The 13,705-nt window shown below is 44.2% G+C and overlaps 1 long non-coding RNA gene across 1 annotated transcript; it reads left to right on the top strand.

Moving 5' to 3' along the window:
* The first annotated feature begins 6 nt into the window (after window positions 1–6).
* On the top strand, window positions 7–1,859 carry LOC108446960. Its single transcript, XR_001862303.1, has 3 exons — window positions 7–230; window positions 1,096–1,176; window positions 1,526–1,859. It is a non-coding gene; the product is annotated as an uncharacterized LOC108446960 (long non-coding RNA).
* The last annotated feature ends 11,846 nt before the right edge of the window (window positions 1,860–13,705 follow it).

Here is a 13,705-nt window from a genome sequence, read left to right as displayed (position 1 = left end):
CCCGGCCCCCCCCCCGCTCTGCTCCGGGGATGCGGCTGCCCTTGGCAGGGTATGGGGCAATGCGGTGTGACCGCCTCGAGTCCCTCCCTCCCTACCCGGGGCTGCTCCTCCCAATCCCGGTGCGGTTTCATGCGATGTGTGAAGTGCTCGCACCAGCTGTCAGTATTAATCGCAAACCACGGAGTTGTTTTAATTCTTCACGTGGCTGTCAATCCTTGCTTGTTTTGAAGGTATTCGGGTTTGCGGGTTTGGTTTTGTTTATCTTTTTTTTTTTTTTTTTAAACAAATTAATGTTTGATGATGCAGATGGGAACCTGAGCCCTCAGGCAGGGGAAGCAGCACCACATGCTCCTGTCCTGGGGATGGGAAAAGCCATGGCCATGGCTTTTGGCAGGACATAATCCAGCCAAATCAGTGTTCTGGATGATGGGAGACACAAATCCATGGAAACAAGTTCTGGCTTGGGATCACAGACCAGTTTGGGTTCGAAGGGACATTCAAGCCCATCCAGTGTCCCCCGTGCCATGGGCAGGGACACTTTCCACTGTCCCAGGTTGCTCCACGCCCCAATGTCCAGCCTGGCCTTGGACACTGCCAGGGATCCAGGGGCAGCCCCAGCTGCTCTGGGCACCCTGTGCCAGGGCCTCCCTGCCCTCAAAGCCAAGAATTTATTCCCAGTCTCTCATCTAAACCTGGCTCAGGGGGGTCCTGCCAGTGCAATGTATGACGTTCTTCTACAGCATCTAATGCAATCTCCTTCTGAGCTGGAAACTGCCCCGTGTCTTGGGAAAACAAAGCGAGGCTTGTGTTCCCATCCTGGGGGTTGCATTAGCTTTTGTATTGACCCCCTGGCTCAGGTGTTTTGGGTTTGTGGTTAAGGAAGCTGTTAGCATCATTTCACCTGCTTTGCATGCACCATGTGTTTCAATTTGGAAGTCAATTAGCACACCCATAAATAAGGCCCCCCTCAGAGCTGGGAGTTAAACGTTTTTGGAGTGTGCTCTGTGCTCCTTTAAGAAGGTGCTGCTTCTGTCTCTTTTTCTTTGGGATGGTTACTGATGTGGCTTTTCTGATTCCTCTTTCTGCAACGTTTAGGAAATAGAAAGAGTTGCTGCCTCTTTTGTTCTCTTTCTCCTGCCTGGGAAAAGGAGCTGAGCAATAGCAGGAGAGCTGCAGGTGAGTTTAGACAGTGAAATCTGTATTTATGGGGGATAATGCAGATAGATAATTGATGGGAAAACATTGAGAGTATTGTTTATTGGATAATTGAAAGGGTTGTTTATTGCACTGAGGTGTAAGAGAAGGGGAGGTATGGAAGAGGCACTTCTGGAGGTCAGTGTCTCCTAGTATCTGGCCTGTGTAATTTTAGGGAAGACTTTCATCAATTTGAACTTGTGGCATTAGTGCTTCGTAACTGTTATAAACGTATATTGTAACATTGGCTTCTCGCAAGTATTAAGGTAGATATTATATAATGTTAGAAATGCTTTTGCTGTGTGGATGTAGTTTTCTTTCTTTTTCCAAGAATGTTAGCAAGTGTGAGCAGGTAAGAGAACCTCCAAGCCAGCAGAGGATGAGGCCCGAGAAGCTGCTGCTCAACACTTTGTCCAGAGAACAAAAGGCCCCAAAGGCTGCTCTGCCCGGAGAACGGGGTCCCAGGGAGACCAGACCTGCAATCACTGCTCGGCCCGGGGGACAAAGAGGCCAAAGCTGCAATCAGCCCTGACTGTCTGGGGAATTAAGAGATCCACCCTACCATCGACTCTCACCTAGCGAGCCCAGGCCCAAGAATCAAAAGAAATAAAACCACAAGGCAGAAGAATACGCATGCTCTAAAAAGGCGGGACCAAGGAGTGGCCATGCAGAACAGCTCCTGGAAAAGTTTGAATATGTATAGAGAACAGACAGTAAAAATGGTATAGAAAGGACTAACCTTGAGCATCAGGTGTGCTCTTGGCAGAGCGCCAAGGCACCCGGCCATTACCTCTTTGCTTTATTTTATGTGTTCCTTATTGTCTTTATATTAAACTCTTTAAATTCTCACAGGAGAGTGAACCTCGTTTTTCACAATAACTGATCAGAATGTACATGGTGGAAGGGTTTAAACATGGTCTGTTTTTCTGGGTTTGTCTACCCACAGCTGCTCCTTGTGGTGCCTCTAAGCCCTGCCTCCCTGGGGTGGCTGCTCTTGTCCCGTGAGCCTTTCCCAATGTGGGGAAGGTGGCAGATCAACTTCATGAGAAATGCTGGAATGCTGAGTGATTGGCAATATTAAAATGTACTTCAGTTTAGGAGTTTCTGCTGTTACTGAGTTGACCTTTAGCTCAAGACACTGTAACCTGGCTGCTGATCCATAGTGCCAGATGGAATTCTCTATCATTTTGAAATGAATAAAGTAGCAAGTCATTACTCTGTTGTAGAAGAAACAGATTGCTTATATGTACAGGAGAGGGGTTTGGGAATCTGCAAAAGGTCATGGAAAATCCAGTGTCTTCCTCCTCCTTATCCCACCCAGGGCTCTGTTGTGTTAAGCTATGAATAGGTTGAACTGTTGAGAGGTCCGGGATGGGTGAAAAATGGGTGAAAGCTCGTTTCCATTTGTTATGTAAAATTGTTGTAGAAGGAAAGCTTAAAATGGAGCTGGAAGAGTGAACTGGAGGTGAACTTAGTGGTGCTGAACAGAGGCACCTGGTGCAGCTGGGGATTTCTTTTGCAGTACATTCATTCTACTGCCTCTAGGATGAGACTGCAAGTCCTTTTTGTTACACTGCATGCATTAGGCTGTTGGGTTTTCTCCCTATATAAATAATGCTTTCTGCTCATAAATCATTTTTGTGATCCTTCTCTGTACTTCCTTGGATTTCTTAATATCCTGTTGATAATTAGGATTTGGGATATTAACTGTGCCTGAACTGTGAGTTTGCGTCTTTACCTCGCGCCACCGAATTTTGGTGGCTGAGGCTGTGCGTTGTAACAAGGCGGTGGAGCTCGCGGCGGGGGTGTGAACTTGTGACTCATCAACTGCAGTCAAGGGAGATGCACTCAGAAAACTCGGTACAATCCTAGTTTAGCAGAAACCGGATCTAAAACTTCCCTGTCTTTTTGGTAGGCAAAAGGCCCAGGAATTAAAGAAGCCCTTTCTAATATCGGTGTGGTGGAAGCTAAGCCATCCCAAGTGATAAACACGGGGATTCCATGTGTTTGTGGTGCCATTATCAGTGCTCTTGGGTGGAAAGGGACTCTGGGGATCTGGTGCAACCATTTCTCCAGCTGGGAGTGTTGCCGCTTCTCCATCAGCTCAGCTGTGGCTTTCTTGAACTGATTTTGGCCCCAAAGGGTCCCGGTTTCACGGCTGTAGCAGCCTCCCAGGGAGAGTGAAGCCTTTTGCTAAAGGAGCCTGTTTGAAGGCTCCCTTTAGCTTCCTAGTTTCCTATGGAACTAATCTCTGAAAGAATAAGGTATCCCTTTTAAGTGTTTTATTTTACATTGCACTTGGTTTCTCTCTGCCTTTGTTCTGAATAGCCTGTTCAGATACTTTTCAGATATTGAAAGTTGCTATTTTACATTAAAAGGAAGCACATTTCCTGTGCGATGTACTGGAGATGCCTCCTGAAGTGTTTCTTAAATCGTGGCATTGAGCACAGACATTCCAAAGGGACTTTAGTCTGTCATTCCCTGGCTGAGAGTTTTAACTGCCTTATCCATGCCTGCTTTAGGCTGTGTCTCCTTCCTCCTGTAGTTAATCTTAGATACTTTTTTTTTTTTCTTTAATTCCCTTATTTAAAGACTCTTCTTTGTGCTGCTCTTCTCTTCATGTCAGGTTTAAATTTTCCTTTGATTTGACCTTCATTTATGGATAATCCTCTCCATCAGGTCGGTGGGCAGGTACTCTGTATCCTTTTGCTAGTCTCTTTTGTGTCTATTAGAATATTGATTTGCAGAGAGTGAAGTATAAAAAGTCAATGTCCCATTAAGTGGAGTGAAGTGACAATGTTGTAAGGCTGGGCAAGTTCAGGCTGGCGTCTGCACCCTGAGGTGGGGTTGGCTGGGAAGGTGAGATAAAACCACATCCTAGTAGGGTTTTGTTCGTGTGTTTTCATAGAAAACATCCACATTTTAAAGCGTGCTTATAATGCAAAAAGGTGCTTGGATTTATTAAAACACTTGTAGTTTATTGTTTTTTAGTAGTAAAACAGTAGAATATAAGTGTTCTGCAGAGGATTTAGACAAGATGTTTAGACAGGGGCAATCTGACATGAGAGAGTAGTGTCTGTCCTGAAGTGCTCAGAGAATTGTGGAGAGATCAGGTGTAAAAATTTTTTTTTTTATTGTTTTTTGTCAGTATGAGATGCCTGCCCCGTAGAGGTGATGCCTGCAGCTCAGCCACCTGCCTCAGCTGTCTGCCACTGAAAATGGGGAACCAAACCACATATTTTTGCTTCCTACTTCTGAACCATTCTCAGAGCAGTCTGCAGTATTTTATCAGGTGCTCCTTGTGCTTTAGAGCCGGTCACAAACACCTGACTGACCACCGGTGCAATTCCTCTCTGCAGCTGATTATTATAAACACATTAACACTCACTGCTAATTGTGCAGCTGGGACACCGGGGTTTGTCCGTTTACAGCTCAGCCCATTTGTGCAGTCCCTGGAAGTGCCCTCTGGCTGAGGTTTGGAGTATGGGGCTGCTTGGCTGAGTGACCCCGGCCCTGCTGCACTGGGAGCAGCACCGGGAGGGTCATTGCTCAGCCCGGGCTCCTGCCTGCTGCAGCTGGCTCCTGCTGCGTGCTAATGAGCTGCCTAAATCTTCCGCAAGGAATGCACGCTGCAATGAGAGCGCTGGTAATGATGTTTGTAAATTCCGAGAAGGAGAAGTTGAAGATCAGTTTATTTAAGCATGCCTTAGCTGTGCAGAGAGGGCTGACCTTGGAAAATGCTGTGTTTGAATAACAGAGTTTATCAAAATATCTCCGAGTGCTTTTGCAGAGAGAGATGAACTTTGTTTCCTTTCTTGTACGGATAAGAAAACTGACGCAGGGATACATGAAAGAAGTTAAGCAGTGGTTGAGCTCTTGGCTATCACAGGGGCTCTGCATTTCAGCCCTCCCCGTGTGCTGCTCTTGCAGCATTGATTGGGTAATAGGAACCATAAATCTCTTTGCCAATACATGGGCACTCACAAAGTCTTGACTTTGAGATGAGTAAAAAAGTTTTATAACTTAACATTCTGTCACATCCTTGGATGTAAGCAAAGCAAGTTAGAGCAATGGGAACAATTCAGCTCTCACCATGCAAATTGCTTCCTGATTAATAGTAACGTATTTTTGTGTGAGTTCGTTTTGGGATGTATTTCAGGTAATTAAATTCACACCTATGAAGTATTTTGGCCTGGCAGCAGCAGGTGAGCCACTTGCAAAGAGTAGATGGACCACTTCTATCCTAGCTAAAACTGTATCATGTTTTGTAGGGAATCTTTCCTGAGTGTCTTATTCCATTTTTGTTATAGAGAAAGCCATAGAACAGCATTCCAGTTAAACAGACTTCTGTGTAAAGAAACTCATTACCAAGTGAGACACAGAATTGCCTCCCAGACTGGACAAATTTTTTCCCTTTGAAGTGCACATCAAATTCCTTCTGTGCTCCCCATCTGCCTTGTATGAACAAACTTCATTTGACATCAGTGACCTCTGGCATTTCCCTCCGGATGAGGGAAATGTATTTGCACACCATTCAAGTCTTTTATGGACTACATATGTAATGGGCAGTTCCAGGGGATTGAAGGCAGTGTTTAACTGGATGTATCACCGCTACAGCAGGCGCAGCAAACTTCTGCTGCAGACTGTGGTTGGTGGTTTCACTTAATGTGCTGCTGCTTTTCAGCTGATTGCCAGAGGCAGAACTGCCTGTTCTGCCAGAGTAAATGGAGCTCAGAGAGGATCCCCATGAATTTGCTGTCCTGCCCACCCCCAGAATGAGTGTTGTGCAGCTCCTTTTGCCCTTGCCTGTGCAGGGGGGTCTGGGTTGTGGTTAGTGTGACATGGTGGCTTTTGCATTTTTACCAGGCTGTGCTTCCAGTGTTTTCAGTCCCACAGATGATTGACTGCAGCAGCCCGAGTTCTGTTGTCACCTGGAGAGTGCTTTCCTTGACACACAGGTGGTTGTGCCAAGGTCCTGTGTGTTGGTGACCCCTGTATTGTGGGACACTTAGCTGCCTGAGGTGTCAGTCCCCTGTTAGAGCTGGCAGTGACAGTGGCACCATGTCAGCAGCTCTCTGGGGCAGCCACAAAGGTGGCTATGGTGCCAGGGTGCTGCTCACAGCCTCGCTGCCACCCCTCACAGCTGGGTTGGGTGGTAGTAATGTTTATTTCAGAGGTTTCCTTAGCCTTTTCACTGCACCTTCCCAGAGCATTGTGCTGCACACCGGCAGGAAAGGTTCACAGTGCCAGGGTCTGCAGGTTTGTTTTGTGAAGGTGTATTTCCCATTATTCAGGGTATTCCTCAGAGCCCACCTTGTTTTCCTTTGAGACAAAACTTCTTTGCCCTCCTTGCTGGAGATGATTGGGTCACAGGTGTGAACCTCAGTGTTCTGGAGGGTACCTCTGTGTATCAGTGCACCCTTGGGGTGTGAATATACACATTTCATACAGTGTTTTCATCTCAACTTGCCCCAAAGAACTGTATTGATTGAAGCTCTCTTCTCAGAATTGAGAATCCAAATTCTTCCTTTTTTCCTGGGTCTCACCTCCATACCTCATAAAGTAGGCTATAACAAAAATTTCTTATTTTTTTAGCTTCCTTTTTAAAAGAAATAATGTTGTTTCTTCCTCTTGGTTTCTTGTCACTAGTGTGGCCTAGTGCCTGTAAATACTCTTGTTGGAGTGGTTCTATTTGGTGGTTTCCTGTCAGTTGTGAGTGTTTCATCTTGCTGGTTAATGTCTTTCAAGAAGTACTGGAATGCAAGTCATCTGAAAATGCACAGAAGCAAAGGCTGATGGAAAAATCGTAGTGCTTTGTGAATAACTAGAAGGTTGAGTCAGGAATAATCACTTTTCTCTCGAGCAAATGTTGGGTCAGGCATGAAGGATTATGGAGAAAGTCCTTCTAGTTCTCATCACATGTAGTGTCTTGGTCTGAGCCTTTCCTTTATTAAATGATTTAACAGTAATAAAAATGGGTTAGGGTTTGGTTTTTTCCCTCCACGAGCAATGTTTGCTTAGTATATCACAAATTTTTCACTGTGATGATTCAGTACTGTTTATGCTTTCAAAAAGATTTTGTTTTGCATTTTTTTCCATTTGCATTGTTGAAAAAGATATGTTTTGAGACTAAAAATGTCCCTTATCTTGTTTTGCTGCTCTATAACTGTACTTTGGTTTAAATGAAATCCATAATTTTTCCTTGTTGGTAGGACAACAGAAAATATAAAGGTGAGATTAGAATAGGAATATAGATTAATGTTAACTGTGTGTGCTGTGGTTAAATAAATCACTTAATGATTACAGAATAATAATTCAGTGTGGCCTGCAGTCAGACAGGATGCTTTTAAGGGGGGAGGAGCAGTATAAAGAATGAATTATGTGTGTGTTTAATGTAGTATTTCACTGTGATAGTAAATCAATTCCCCTCATCAAATTACCCAAACCAATTTATGAGTGTGTGTGTATCCAGGGCAATTAATAAACCATCTTGTATAGGACTGAGATATGTAGTTTTGCACTGTAACCTTTAGATACAATTTATCTCAAAGGCATAATGCTTAAATGTTCCTTCTCAAAGAAAATTTAGGAAGGAAAAAAAGAAATAATGCCTTACTAAAAAAAAGTTAGCTTATGTAGGATTTCAGTTTCTTCAAAACTAATTATCCTTCAGAGCTATTAATTTTGATGTAATCCCTCAATTTTTGTCTTAATGTTCTAAGCAACACTGTTTTTGTGTGGCTTTAAACTGACAGAGTAGGTTTAGAGGCAATATTAGGAAGAAATTCTTGCTGGTGAGGCCCTGGCACAGGGTGCCCAGAGCAGCTGTGGCTGCCCCATCCCTGGAAGCGTCCAAGGCCAGGCTGGATAGGGTGTGGAGCCACCTGGGATAGTGGAAGGTGTCCCTGCCCATGGCAGAGGGTGGAATGGGATGGAACCATTCTGGGATTCTATGAAAACATCTCAGTCTTGGGAATGCTTCCAGTGCAGTGCAGATAACTGGGAGCCACAAGAAATGGCCTCACTCTGTACCTCCAGGTGTGCAAGGCCAGTTCAGTGCCAGCACTCACAGGTATTCCCAAACATATAAATCAAATGTTAAACTGCCAGTGGGAGGATCCCAGGGAGATTTCTGGGCAGTCTTCATGTGGGAAGTTAACTTTTTAGGAATACATCCCTAGATCATTCGTCCTGCTCTGCCTCTGACCTCCATGAGCGTGTCCTTTGCATACAGCCCCCATTACAAAGGGCTGAGCAGGCAGAGATGGAGCAAACGCTGTTCCTGCTTGGAAAACAGCTGGAGTGCTGTGGGAAGAGTCTGCTCTGATTTCAGTGGAGTGTTAGCTGGCTCTAAAGAGTGCAGCATAGCAAGGTCTTCGGTTCCTTTCCCTGGTACCACAGTGAAAATAGTGATAGAACTCCTGTAATACAGATCAGCAAAATAATTGTTTGTGCCAGCAGTCCTACTGGTTATTCTGATGTCATTTTGGTGTGTCTAAAGAGGTGATAAGCACTGGAGGGAGGGCTGAGCTTGGCCAGGCAGCTGTGCTTTTGCTGTTGTGGACTAGTCAGCTCTGACCATATCACATGAAACATGGACAAAGTGAAAAGCAAAGGATTGTTGGTGACCTTTAAATTAGGGCTGGGAGTTTCATCATAAACTGCCAGGGCAGGAGACATTACTTATTCCCTTTTCCCTTGGAACTGAAAGGTTGTTTTCCCTGAAATGACCATGTTTTACAGAAAGGTCAAATCCATATAGCTGCGTCTTGAGGAAGTAGTCAGTGACCTTGTTTATCTTGCAGTGTTTGCAACTTCATAATTCTGGGTGGTTTTTTACAGATCTTGCTGTTGTCATTCTTTTATAACATCACAAAGAGCCACATTTGATGGGCTCGATGTTGAACTGCTGCAAATTGTTTCTGTTCACTCAGATGGAATAATGGTAAATGAGCCTGGTGCAGGGTTTGGTGCTCTGTAGGAGCTGTTGGTTAACTGCTTTCTGGCTGCTGTCTGCCTAAAAACCAGTGCTTGGAGACTCTGGTTTAGGGCTGTTACTCTCTTGGGCCTGCCAAGACTTTCTGTTGTATATTTTAGTTGATGACTTGCACATAGTTACAGAAATCATGAATGAAATTTGTAAGAGTCTCCCAGGTTCCTTGGGATTTCAGTAGGACTAAATTCCCAAATTGTTTTAGGGACTTGCTCTTAGACTAGATTTTACAGTTCTGAGTTGGATAAAGAGTCTCTTTTCCAAAGGCTTGACTAAGGTTTTCAGAAAATAACGAAACCCAACTACACTGCTGTTTAGGATTTTTGGAACTCAATTTGGGAACTATTTAGGAACTCAATGCTATTTGTCATTTTATACACTTCAAAGAACCAAGAACTTTAAACCATATTTTTTCCCCACAATTCTGATGGTAATTTGATACTCTTTTCATCAAGTGGTAAAATCTTGAATTCAGAATAGTGGTTATGTGCTACTTATATAAGCTGGCTGTAAAAATTAGTTACTGTCTTTTGTACAAGAACGTAAAAAATGGGGGGAGTGGGCTAGACCATATTTAACTCTTAGTTGTTTTTTAAAGTGTATCTAACATTAAGTACAAGTCTTAAGAGTCAAGAAAGTAAAATGGATATAGACAGACTCCTCGGCTAGACTTTCAATCTGTTGTTGTTTGAGTTGTCAGATATACATGTCTCTTTCTATATTTATAGCTTCTAATGTCTTGTTAATGTTAATTTATTCGTGTGTAGTTACATTGTTACCTAGACATCTGCCAAGAGATGGCGATGCAATGCTGCTCCATGTGCTGGGTGAGCCTGCGGGAAGGTCTGGGATCTGGGAAAATACAGACGCTTCTTCCCGAGGCTTTTGGTGGCCTCTCGCAGAACACACCGACATTTATTAGCTCGCTTCATGCAAGGTGTGCGTTGAGAAAATAAGCAGATTTAAAATGATTGTCTGCTTTGCAGTGCTCTGTCAGCTCTGGGAAGTTTCATTTCCATCCTGCATGCAGAGTACATTTCTTAATGTGTGCTTTGGCTGGGCTAGAGTTAATTTTGGTTTTAGTCGCTGGCTCTGTGCTGTGCTTCACTGAAGAGAAATCCAGAGGCAACTCTTTGGCTGGCATCATTTCCATCCCTGACAGTAGTGGTGCAACACTGATCTCTGTTAGCCAGGGAATATTAAAAATGGTAATCCTTATCCCAAAACCTGAATCCCCTTGTATTCCTGCTAGGTGCTGTATGGATTCAGGTGAGGCAAGGCTGGTAGGGACAGGTAATCCCTCTCATTTGTCAGAGTTACAAGGCTTTTGGTGTGAAAGCCCTTCTCTGGATCTCTGCTGTACAGCCCTGCGTTCCGGGCACACCAGAGCACAGAGCTGTTAATGCTGAAAAACTTCCTTTTTGTCTGCTGAATACCAAAGTGTTTCTTGGAGAAGGTGGGTGGGAGAGCAGAGGGATACAGCTGCAGAGTGCTTTGTTTCCCTGTTAATCCGAGATGGCCTGGATGTCTGCGGGAGGCTTTGTTCTCTTCTGGGGGGCTGTGCCTGTGTTTGACAGGTGTGGGTGAAGGCTCTAAGAGTTTGTCAGTGCTGCTACCTTCCTGTACCTCCAAGTGTAATTTAGTTTCTGCTGTCAGGCAGAGGCAGGCTGTGGCTTATAACTGTTGGAGGATGTGCTGCTGGAGTTCTGATTGGTGAGAGAAGCCCCTCAGGAATGAGAATACCCCCCCCTGCCCTGAGCTGAGCCTCCCTCTCCCAATGTTCCGTGGGATTCACCTGGGCTGTGCCAGGGACGCTGGACGCTGTTGGTGTGCTGCACTGTCATCTGCTGCCATCCATTGGGAAGGGATTAAATTCAGGCTGCAAACGTGTTCTTGGAGAACGTCCCTTTTAAAACAAATATTTGTGGGAAAGACTTTTCAGTCGGTGCTGTTTGTTGCCAAAATCTGAGACTGCTTCCATGACACTGGCACTAGACTGTGTAGTAGCCATGACTAAGCATTGTGGTCCTTCTTGTCCCTGTAAGATACATTTGGGTACCTCTGAAGAAACAATAATAGTGGTTTTGTGTGGTTTTTTTTCAATAAACCCTATTTTACTAGGGTTGGCAGCAGGGTTCCCTAGTTTTCTGCTTAAGGATGCCATTCTAACCCCTAAAAAATCTCATGAGTCTTCCTTTTTCTCGTTTTCTGCTGTTCCACATGAATGACCTGAAAGTCATCAGTAGTGGGCACAGGGGCAGAAGAATCTGGTGATGAGGTTAATTTCCTTCCTCTCCAGATACCAGTGTATCTGGAGCTGTGCTGCTGGCTCACCCTGTGTGAGAAGCTGGTGCTCACCTGTCCCACTTGTGCCTGTGCTTTGTAGTGTAATGGCTCTTTCCTGGCTTCTAAGACTGATGATAAACTCAAGGCTGAAATAAAACGTCCTGGTGCCTCTGTGATGTTAGGAAAAGGACCCAAAGACTGGGCCTATTTTCAGGCCAGAATTGTTTTCTCAGTTGAAGAGGTTCCTTCCATTCACATGGGATGTTACTTCCTTAATCAATAGTACTTTATCAGGGCAATTTTGTAATATTCAATCTAAATTTTCTATGTCTTAATACAACCCAATACTGTTTGCTAATGTCTCCATTATTATAATAAATATTTTATACTGTCATTCCAATTTTATAGCTTTTTATAATTTTTTCTTCAGAGTGAATGTGAGGTTTTACCTGTGTACATCTTTTCTTTTTTTCAGTTATTCTTGAATTTTATTGGTCTAAAAGTTTTTGTATACTCCAGTCATTCTAAAGACATTCTTCACTTGAGGAAAAGGAAGGAATAACCTGTGAAATAAGTGAAAAAAATTTATAACCATTTGAACTAAACGTGAACTTGTGTGTCCTTCCTGGTGTCTGTTCCAAAGCCATGACTGGAATGATGTTCTCAGTGGGTTTGTGTCTCTGTTCAGCTCTAGTGCAGATGGCTGGCAGGAGACCAAATGTTGGTTCTTGGCCAACAGGACATAAAAGTGGGAAGCTAAACTCTGAACAGGAATCCAGAGAGGCCTGGGCCTTGATCCGTGTCAGCAGAGGCCGTGCAGCTTCAGTGTGCCGTGCTTTTTACTTTTTTAACCACATCAGGAGAATTTCAGAAAGGGGATGAGTGAAGGACAGGAGAAGAGAGGGCCAGAGGACAAATGACTCATCAAAGATTCCCCAGCAGGATGTGGCAGAGGATTCAGGTCTTTTGAGTGCATCCTAATCTCCTTGCCAAAGTGGCACAGCTTGAGCAGAGCACCCAGACCTGCTGCTGCCGTGCCTCTCCTCACCCCTGGCTCCAGCAAGGCTCTCCTTTCCCTCTGTGTTCCAGCCAAACACTGGGAAAGGTGCTGGGAGTCTTTCCCTTGACAGTAGCAGCCTTTTGGTTAGACCTGGCTTTGCAGAGGAGTGAGCATCATCTTCAGCATTAAACACCTTTGTCATTTTTGTGGTGTTCAGGGGGTTTCAGATCAAATATTCCCAAAATTCTTGTTTCTTGGAAATGATGGGCCATGTGTCATGCCAGACAGTGTGAGGGTGCTGTGCCTCATCCCATGGAGACTGGGGCACAATGGCCAGTCTGTGTTCCAACTCAGTCCAGATAAAGTGTGCTCAGCATTTGGATTCGTCCCTGTTTGGGATTATCTGCACATATGCCAGGATGGCAGTATCTGAATGATTTCAGTGCAGGGGGGCAGAGAGAGAAAAGCCTTTTGTTGGTGGTGTCTGTGTGGTGCTTGCTGCCAGGGATGGATTATTTAGTAGTGACTGTATTTTGTACATGTGCCTGGACAACCCCTGGGGCTGCTCCTGAGTTTTTAGTTGATCCCTTCATAAACCTGTGGTCCTGGAATTCTAATGAATGAAGTGTATTATTGTTGCATTACAAATTTAGTTTGATAACAGAGTATTGAGAAACTCTTAAGATTAAGGGGGAAAAGTAATTCCTATTGATAAGAAAACTAAATGCAATTACCAAGGGTTTTTGCCATCTGTCAGTGTTGTGTGTATATATGTCCCCAACCTCTCCAGTTATTTTGAAAATCACTTTGTATTTTATTCCCTTCCATATACTTTCATGGAGTGCCCTGTTCTGTAACCTAGTTAAATTTTACGCTAAAATCTGATTTGTTGCCATTGCATGTTGTATATTCATCCATTGCTTTATTTTCCATACATGCTCAGAGTATTTTTGGGGATTCTTAGGCTCCATTCTCACTTTAGAACTTTTTACTTCAGGCAGCAGTTAAGGGGTAAAGAAAAAAAAAGATCACTTGACCTAGTTATGGAACTAAAGCCTGCAAAATGTACACTGGTGGGGAGTCTCCTTGCTGGAACTGTGCATTTTGATTCCTGATTGGCTTTGTCTTTCCATCTGTTCATCTCATCTGCAGCTCCTGCACTGTCTCTCACCGAAGCTGTGATTGCTGGTGTGTTTTATTGTGTGCCAGACTGTTGGGGACTGGCTGCTGAC

The sequence above is a fragment of the Corvus brachyrhynchos genome, unplaced genomic scaffold (genome assembly GCF_000691975.1).
Source record: "Corvus brachyrhynchos isolate BGI_N302 unplaced genomic scaffold, ASM69197v1 scaffold95, whole genome shotgun sequence".
Classification (NCBI taxonomy): domain Eukaryota; kingdom Metazoa; phylum Chordata; class Aves; order Passeriformes; family Corvidae; genus Corvus; species Corvus brachyrhynchos.
The sequence above is the reverse complement of the archived record's forward strand: the minus strand, read 5'-3'. Positions and strand labels throughout refer to the sequence as shown.